The sequence below is a fragment of the Pecten maximus genome, chromosome 14 (genome assembly GCF_902652985.1).
Source record: "Pecten maximus chromosome 14, xPecMax1.1, whole genome shotgun sequence".
Lineage (NCBI taxonomy): Eukaryota > Metazoa > Mollusca > Bivalvia > Pectinida > Pectinidae > Pecten > Pecten maximus.
In genome coordinates, this window is record NC_047028.1 from 35124330 (window position 1) to 35132594 (window position 8265).

At 34.9% G+C, this 8265-nt stretch overlaps 1 long non-coding RNA gene across 1 annotated transcript; it reads right to left on the bottom strand.

Annotated features, from left to right (window-relative positions):
- Positions 1-1473: 1473 nt before the first annotated feature.
- Positions 1474-3466, bottom strand: LOC117341612. Its single transcript, XR_004535677.1, has 4 exons — positions 3267-3466; positions 3072-3142; positions 2344-2506; positions 1474-1990 (listed from the first exon to the last, which is right to left on the bottom strand). It is a non-coding gene; the product is annotated as an uncharacterized LOC117341612 (long non-coding RNA).
- Between the last annotated feature and the right edge of the window lie 4799 nt (positions 3467-8265).

Consider the following 8265-nt stretch of genomic DNA (forward strand, 5'->3'; position numbering starts at 1 on the left):
CAATGACGACAAAGAGTAATTGTTGTATAATTCCACTTCCTGTTGTGGTGGTGGGGTTGTTGGTGCTGATAATTGTTGTATAATTCCACTTCCTGTGGTGGTGGTGGGGTTGTTGGTGCTGATAATTGTTGTATAATTCCACTTCCTGTGGTGGTGATGGGGTTGTTGGTGCTGATAATTGTTGTATAATTCCACTTCCTGTGGTGGTGGTGGGGTTGTTGGTGCTGATAATTGTTGAATAATTCCACTTCCTGTGGTGGTGGTTGGGATGTTGGTGCTTATAATTGTGGTATAATTCCACTTCCTGTGGTGGTGGTGGGGTTGTTGGTGCTGATAATTGTTGTATAATTCAACTTTCTGTGGTGTGGACGGGGTTGTTAGTGCTTTATAATTGTTTTATAATTCCACTTCCTGTGGTGGTGGTTTGGGATGTTGGTGCTGATAATTGTTGCATAATTCCACTTCCTGTGGTGGTGATTGGGGATGTTGGTGCTGATAATTGTTGTATAATTCCACTTCCTGTGGTGGTGGTGGGGTTGTTGGTGCTGATAATTGTTGTATGTATTCCACTTCCTGTGGTGGTGGTGGTGGGGATGGTGGTGCTGATTATTGTTGTATAATTCCACTTCCTGTGGTGTGGACGGGGTTGTTAGTGCTGATAATTGTTGTATAATTCCACTTCCTGTGGTGGTGGTTGGGATGTTGGTGCTAATAACTGTGGTATAATTCCACTTCCTGTGGTGTGGACGGGGATGTTGGTGCTGATAATTGTTGTATAATTCCACTTCCTGTGGTGGTGGTAGTGGTGGTGTTGTTGGTGCTGATAATTGTTGCCGTGATGAGGGTGTAGATGGTGCCTGTGATGGTGAAGAAATGCTCTGGAATTTCCTTTTGAGTTGCCTTACTTCTTTCAATTCATTGAACTCTTTATGTGTCGCACAACTGAAAAAAAAAACACAAAAGAAAAATGATATATATATGTAACCACCCTTATGAATTTGCAGCATGATCACAGCATAGATGCAGTATGAATGCAGCATGGAATTGCAGCATGAATGAAGCATGGCTGCAGCATGGTGCCTAATTTACCTCACTATATATTCTTACTAGTTAAAGCATGATTGCAGCATGTTTCAATTATGCAAATTATGCTGGGATCATGCTGCATTTATGCTTTAAGGAAGCATGGCCGCAGCATGATCCCAGCATGGTCTGTGAAGCATGATCCCAGCATGGTCTGCAGCATGATGCCAGCATGGTCTGCAGCATGATCCCAGCATGGTCTGCAGCATGATCCCAGCATGGTCTGCAGCATGATGCCAGCATGGTTTGCAGCATGATCCCAGCATGGTCTGCAGCATGATCCCAGCATGTTTCAATTATGCAAATTATGCTGGGATCATGCTTCAATCATGCTTTATGGCAGCATGGTTTACAAAATCAATGTAAATCATGCAATAAAAACTTGAAGAATACTTCTGTATTACATTTTATTTGGTAATTAACATGGTATAAAACTTTTCATACAGGCTGTTTTTTCTAGTTCAAACATTTACAACTCATCAATGAAATGAGAATGTGACAAAACAAATTTTAATTCTAATTTACCCATGGTACTTATTTTATTTGCCTCTTATATTCTTTTTCTCAAAACTTCCATCACATACACAACACAGCTATCTTTTTCTAGTACAATTTTCAAATACAACTAATATCAATTCATCCTAGCTAGAAGTGGTTTGTTTTAACAAAAATAGTCAACAAGATATACAAGTTCAATGTCAGTACATACTACAGTATGTATTTATAATTCTGTTTTTTTTCTTCTAAAATAGTAGGAAAATAGTACAAAATAATATTTTCCAGCAGAGTTAAAGTAGGATATGTATACATTTTGTCACCGATGCACAAGACTGATTTCAGACAGTATACACAGTTTCCTCGAAGTAGCCCAGATGTACTGGAAACTGTTTTCATGTGTGTCCGTGAACTTAAAATAAACAAAAACAAGCAACAGTCGAAGACTTCTTCTATCAAATTTAACATTATTTCTAATAAACTGTGAAAAGATTATCATAATTTGGGAATCAATTCTAAATACTGACTAAATGAAATGTTGATTGACAATTTGAACAATGGTGTGTTGTTTGATGTAGCACGTACTGTAGTGATATATCTCGGTCACTGTCCCCGGGGATATCAGTACAACCAAGCTTGAGATGGCTATATTATATTTTGTTGCTAGTACAACAAATAACTAACAAGGATTTTTAGATTATATACATGATTTTTTTTGTATATATATTAATGTTTACACTTATTATGAAAGGAAATGTTGTATACCTCGACAGATAACATATCTCGAATAATCTTAATTAATGTGAAACATAAACTTCTTAATTTCTCTTCATTCCTTTCTGCTTTGTGTTAAGTCAATGCCATCAATTTGAACCACAATGCATGCGGTGTCCCTCATTCCAGAATGTACTGCATGCAGACTCAGTCTCTGTTGGAAGAAAGAAAGAATTTTAGAATATTCTTTTATTTCAAAATTAGAATAATTGTCAAGTTTTTGAAGATAATGTATGTATTTAACTTATGTACTTTTCATAATCACTTCGCTATCATTTACATTTTTGCTTTGGAAGCCTTTTTATCAAGAAAATTTAAGCCAGCCACACAAAGCTACAAAATAAAACTTGCCAGGATGACTTAATTATTAATTAAATCAAGCTACTCCCGAATTCTCCATCAGTTCATATCAATGTGAAACTGCAATATACTATACATAAAACAATGTTACTTACTTATAATTCATCTTAATTCACCTATTTCATTTAATCGTTTCAATTTGATGCAATAATCTGCAAACATCGATCCTCAAAAGTGTGGAGGTAAATTAAGATCTTTCCCGAAAGGTTTCATAATCCAAAACACAAATTTTCCTCACCATTGTTTGTGAATACGTATGTACGTCATAATCATAACAAGGGTTGTGTGAGTGGGGAAGAAATGCAATTTAAGTCGGGCCGAAGATCGTTAATAATAAATAAATAAAATTGAAAACTTACGATTGTAACACATGGATCGGTACTGCGTTTCATTCAGTCGTGTAATCTGTGATAAATTAATCATCAAAACCCTGATAAATAAAAAAAAAATAGGTATTATTGATATGAATAGATCTAGACTATATCAAATTCATCGTCGTAGACGTAGGTGAAACGATGTCAGAACGTGAAGAAGATTATATAATTAAAACTTACCCTGTCTCGTAACGATGTTTGTCGGTAAAAATATGCATCGGTCGTCAAAAACAACGAGAAAGCTGATATTCTTTCGTCGGTAACTTGGAGTAAGTCGATCTTCTTCAGTAAGACGGGAAACAAACTTCGTTTTTAGGCTATCGTCGTGTTTGTTTATACTTTTCTTCTGGAAATAAACATCCGGTGAATTCAAACATGGCTATCGGACTTCCCGCTAAACTCGTGTGTGTTGCATCATGGGATAAATACTTTACTGCCAGAGATTAACACGATTCATTTTTTTTACTTGTGCGTGTTTTTTATTCTAAATCATAAACTTATATTGTGTCATACTTTTAAGATAAATATTACAGTATTTAATACTTGCATCGTGCACATTTAGATCGCACGAGCTCGAGGAGCACTCTCGTCACATCTCGGGAGCAAGGTAAACAAACGAGGTCATAGGTGAACCGAACGATAAACATGTAATCTGACCAGAGGTTTTGGCCTCGTCTGTCATACGCCTATTGTTTAATATGGATGTATTTTCAGACGAGGAACCGACCATATTCACGTTTTCTTTTCATGTTCACGATTTCAAATAATTCAGATTAAAGTACGGGAATATATCGTTTGTTGTTAGTAAAAACTCATGTCGAGGTCGAGATCATCACAGCGCTTAACTTCAATATACGTTTTACAAGAAAGCGTCCGAGTGACAACATAAGTTCGACACATGTTTATTGGAGTTTATAGCGATGAATGTTGTGTCAAACACGACGTGATTTCGTATGCTATTATCAGATGTAATCTTAACACCGCATATATCCAGAAAGTATGCGATACAAAGACAAACAGCAGGTGATTTTAATCTTATTTGATTGAATTAAAAGCGATATTCCAAGCACATGTGTAACTGTCGGTAGAGTGACCCCGATTTTGTTTTGGCGATCGAACTACATGTATGGCTACCTGGTAGTAAGCTGGTGCATGGTAAATGGCAACGTCTTGGTTTATGTCAGTGTTTGGATAAAGTGACTGATTCTATCTCCGATAAAAAGTGTATAATCGAAGCAAAAGTCAATATACTGGTTCTTCAAAAAACGATCTAAACTCTGAAAATTTGAATGAAATTTTTATAGGGATGAGTTTTAAGTCGTCACACGAATGTACTAACTTGCAACGTCATCAATGTTTAAGTTAATTCCTTCTGAGATAGAACTACAAGTGAAAGCTGACAAAATATCACATTAAAAGCTGTGAACCGTTATACTAAACAAAGAACATACTTATAAACGAGATATTTAATTAAAATAATTGTTATTGAATTTTAAATAAATATGTGTGGTACTGATCAAGTATAAAAAGGAAATTCTGCAACACAAACATGTTTTTAAAAATTATTTTATTTTGATACCTGGAAATTTTCTATATTTTATTTAAAATTAAAAAAAAGATACTAAAATATCTAACACCAACTTTTGATAATTTTCTATATCTTATTTTATTAATAATTGTTTAGGTTAATCTTGGTATCTGGGAAATTTGGTCCTAGATTTTGGATCCTCGCTTGGACCTACATTTCACCCACAGAAATTTTGTGATGTCCGAACAAAGGAATGCCCTTTTAAGCTAATACAGAATGGCAAAGCATATACACATTTCAACTAAATAATTCATGTTAATACATGAAAGAATGGTGCAGTTCATTAAATTAACGAAGTTAATACAGCATAATTGCAGCATGGTACAGTTTGTATCTAAAATGGCAAAGTTAATACAGCATGGTTGCAGCATGGTACAGATCCTATCTAAAATGCCAAAGTTATTGCAGCATGGTTGCAGCATGATGCATTTCATATGATAAATTTACTAAGTCCACACAGCATGATTGCAGCATGATATAATTCGATATCCAAACTGGCAAAGTTATTGCAGCATGGTTGCAGCATGGTACATATCCTGTCTAAAATGACAAAGTTATTGCAGCATGGTTGCAGCATGATACAATTCATATGATAAATTTACCAAGTCCACACAGCATGATTGCAGCATGATATAATTTGATATCCAAACTGGCAAAGTTATTGCAGCATGGTTGCAGCATGATACAGTGCATATGATAAATTAACTAAGTCGACAAAGCATGATTGCAGCATGATAGAGTTCAGATATTCAATTACCTCAATTTTTAAAGCATGGTTGCAGTACATGCTGTACAGAAGCATGGTACCATGCTGCTATGCAGCACATGCTGCAATCATGCTGTGAAACTAGCAGCATGATGCCAGCATAAAAGCAGCATGATTGCAGCATATGCTGCATTGCAGTCCATGCTGCAAATTGATAAGGGCATGGTCAACCATGTTTTGTTGAATGGCATCATGGTGAAAAATTGTATTAATTTATCATATAATGAAACCGGTTTGGTTTGGTTAATTTTGTTTAACGTCCTATTAACAGCTAAGCTCATTTAAGGACGGCCTCCCGTGCATGGGATATGCATGCGTGTGGTGAGTGCATATGTGTGTTTTGGGAGGCTGCATAATAAATTCTTAGATAGATTTACATCATGTAAAATGTAATTAAGCTGAAGAGGATTAATTTTGGTCGAAAGTACTTATCTATAAAATGTAAAATATGTTAAACATATTTGTATGTCTTAATTGTATTTATATGTATAAAATTAAATCAATTTCTGTAACTTTTATTAGGTACTGAACAGGTACAAAAAAGTTATAGTAAGTTATAATTCAACACTATGTATGCTTCAATCATCAGTTTATTCAGCAATAAAAAGTACATTTCGCACAAAACTTAAGGTATATTTTAGGTACTAAAAAAAATAAAAAAAAATATAACTTTATTGTAACTGTTTACTTGTTCAATAGAGTGAATTTTAAGTACTAAAAAGGTACTGAAAAGGTACAGAAAATGTAAAAAAAATTGTTTCGTGATGTTTTTGTTATCAAGAAATATACATATTAAATATATGCACTCTAGACCAATAAATTACTATTCATAAAACGTTTCTATGATAAATTACTATTCACAGAAATTTTCTTTCAATTTGCACATTTCCTTGAAAGATTAACAAAAGCACTATTTTCCGTCCTCATGGAAAACTTAATTTCAGATAACAGATTCCTTCCATGGATGAACACAGCATAGTCGTGTACTATTACACTGTCATACTCCTGCTCCTGTACAAGGTATTATCCACTATGTTTCTCTAGATATATATTATAACTACCGTTTCATGTAAATATAAACCAACATATGCATGTCATAAAGGAATAAGTATTTTTACCACATACCAGAGCACTCTAACTGGACTGTTATTAATACATGTATTGTATACTACATCAAATTTGTTTGCTATTTGAGGCATTGTTACACAGGAATGAAAAAAAGTCTGAAATAATGTAAATGTTCCTCTTCTGGGATCCTTTCCTTGAAATTTGACTGACAATATTGCAGGAGCACTGATATTATCAGGAGCTCAGGGTTCTTCATCTGGATTTATACTGTATAGTCCATCAAAAAGAAAACAAAACAAAACAGTTAGTGATCTATTTACATATTGTAACTCTGTTTTTGGTGTAATAACTAGGACAGGCTGAGAGTTAACTGGGTTATAATGATTTATTAACTTGAACACTGAAAGTTTAGCGAAGATCCCATCAATGTCATCATGAGGCAATAAATATATCCCTGATAATCATCAAGAACCCATCTGCCTTTAAATCACTGAGTTGATCTTTGACATTTGGACTTCTTTAAAAACAATTGCAAAATATATACAGCGTCATAGTTGGAAATTAAATATGCCCTTGACTGTTGGAGCCATATGACCTTGGCCTTTGACCCTTACACCTTGACCTTTGGTGAGCTGACTCCTTTTATTATTCCAACCAACATAGCTTTATTATGTCATAAAATATTCATCAATGGCAAAAAATGTAGACCTTGACCTGTTCAATCAGTGAAAAGATGCAAAATTTGACGTTAACCTTTTGTCAGTTGACTCCTACCATAAATATTCGCGTATAGTGCGCACTTTTTTTCAAAAATTGACAAGTGAAAAAGACCCCTACGCACTATACGGGTACAAGCCTTTTCCCAGTCAGAATGAATGTGATTTGACTGAGATTTGTGATCGTTTCCTTTCACAGCAGGATTGATTTAATACTTATATATATAAATAACATATATAAAGCATTTAGAAAAAGTAATAGTTAACAAATAATCAAAGAAATGAATAGTTATTTTGATGTTTAATTCCTTGAAATTGTGTATTTATCAGCAATTACGTGGATTTATCTAAGTCAATCGTGAGCCACACGTTCCGTACACATACGATCTCACTTGAGCATGTCCCCGTATTCAGGTCCAAAACGATGTATAACATCTCAATTATCATCAAACAAAACTTGAAATGATTTTCTATAGCAGTACTTAGTTATTTCATACTTCTAAATTAATCATCTCATAAATCCAGAGTGCTGCCAGAAACTGATAACGTTCAACTTGTTTATTTACGGAAGCTGTAACAGCACGCATGCGCAATTAGGCAAGGGTAACACTAATGCCTTGATCTCGTGCGGCAGTCACTGACCAACTGGCCATATAAAATACGATCTGACTGTGAAAACTACCGGGGTACTCTTAGGTACTCTTATTTATCGTCTGCACTGTAGATTTATCCATTACACATGTTAATTCATTGACAAAAAAGTTGTGACCAGCACGACGACAGCAGACTTGTTTCCGTACTGTATACAAAATGGCGGCCTGTGTTACATTACGTAGCAGTCAGCTTACCAGTCAATCTTTTTATAATTGAGCTTAATTAGCTTTGTATATTCTTGGACAGATACCACAAGAGATCATACCTGCGTGAAAATCACAAGGTAATTGAGGGTAGGATTACTAGTAATTATTTTGTTTGTACAACAGCGTACATGTAGATGGGACCGCTACAATTTGCAAGCTGACTAGGCCTGTCGCGGTATAA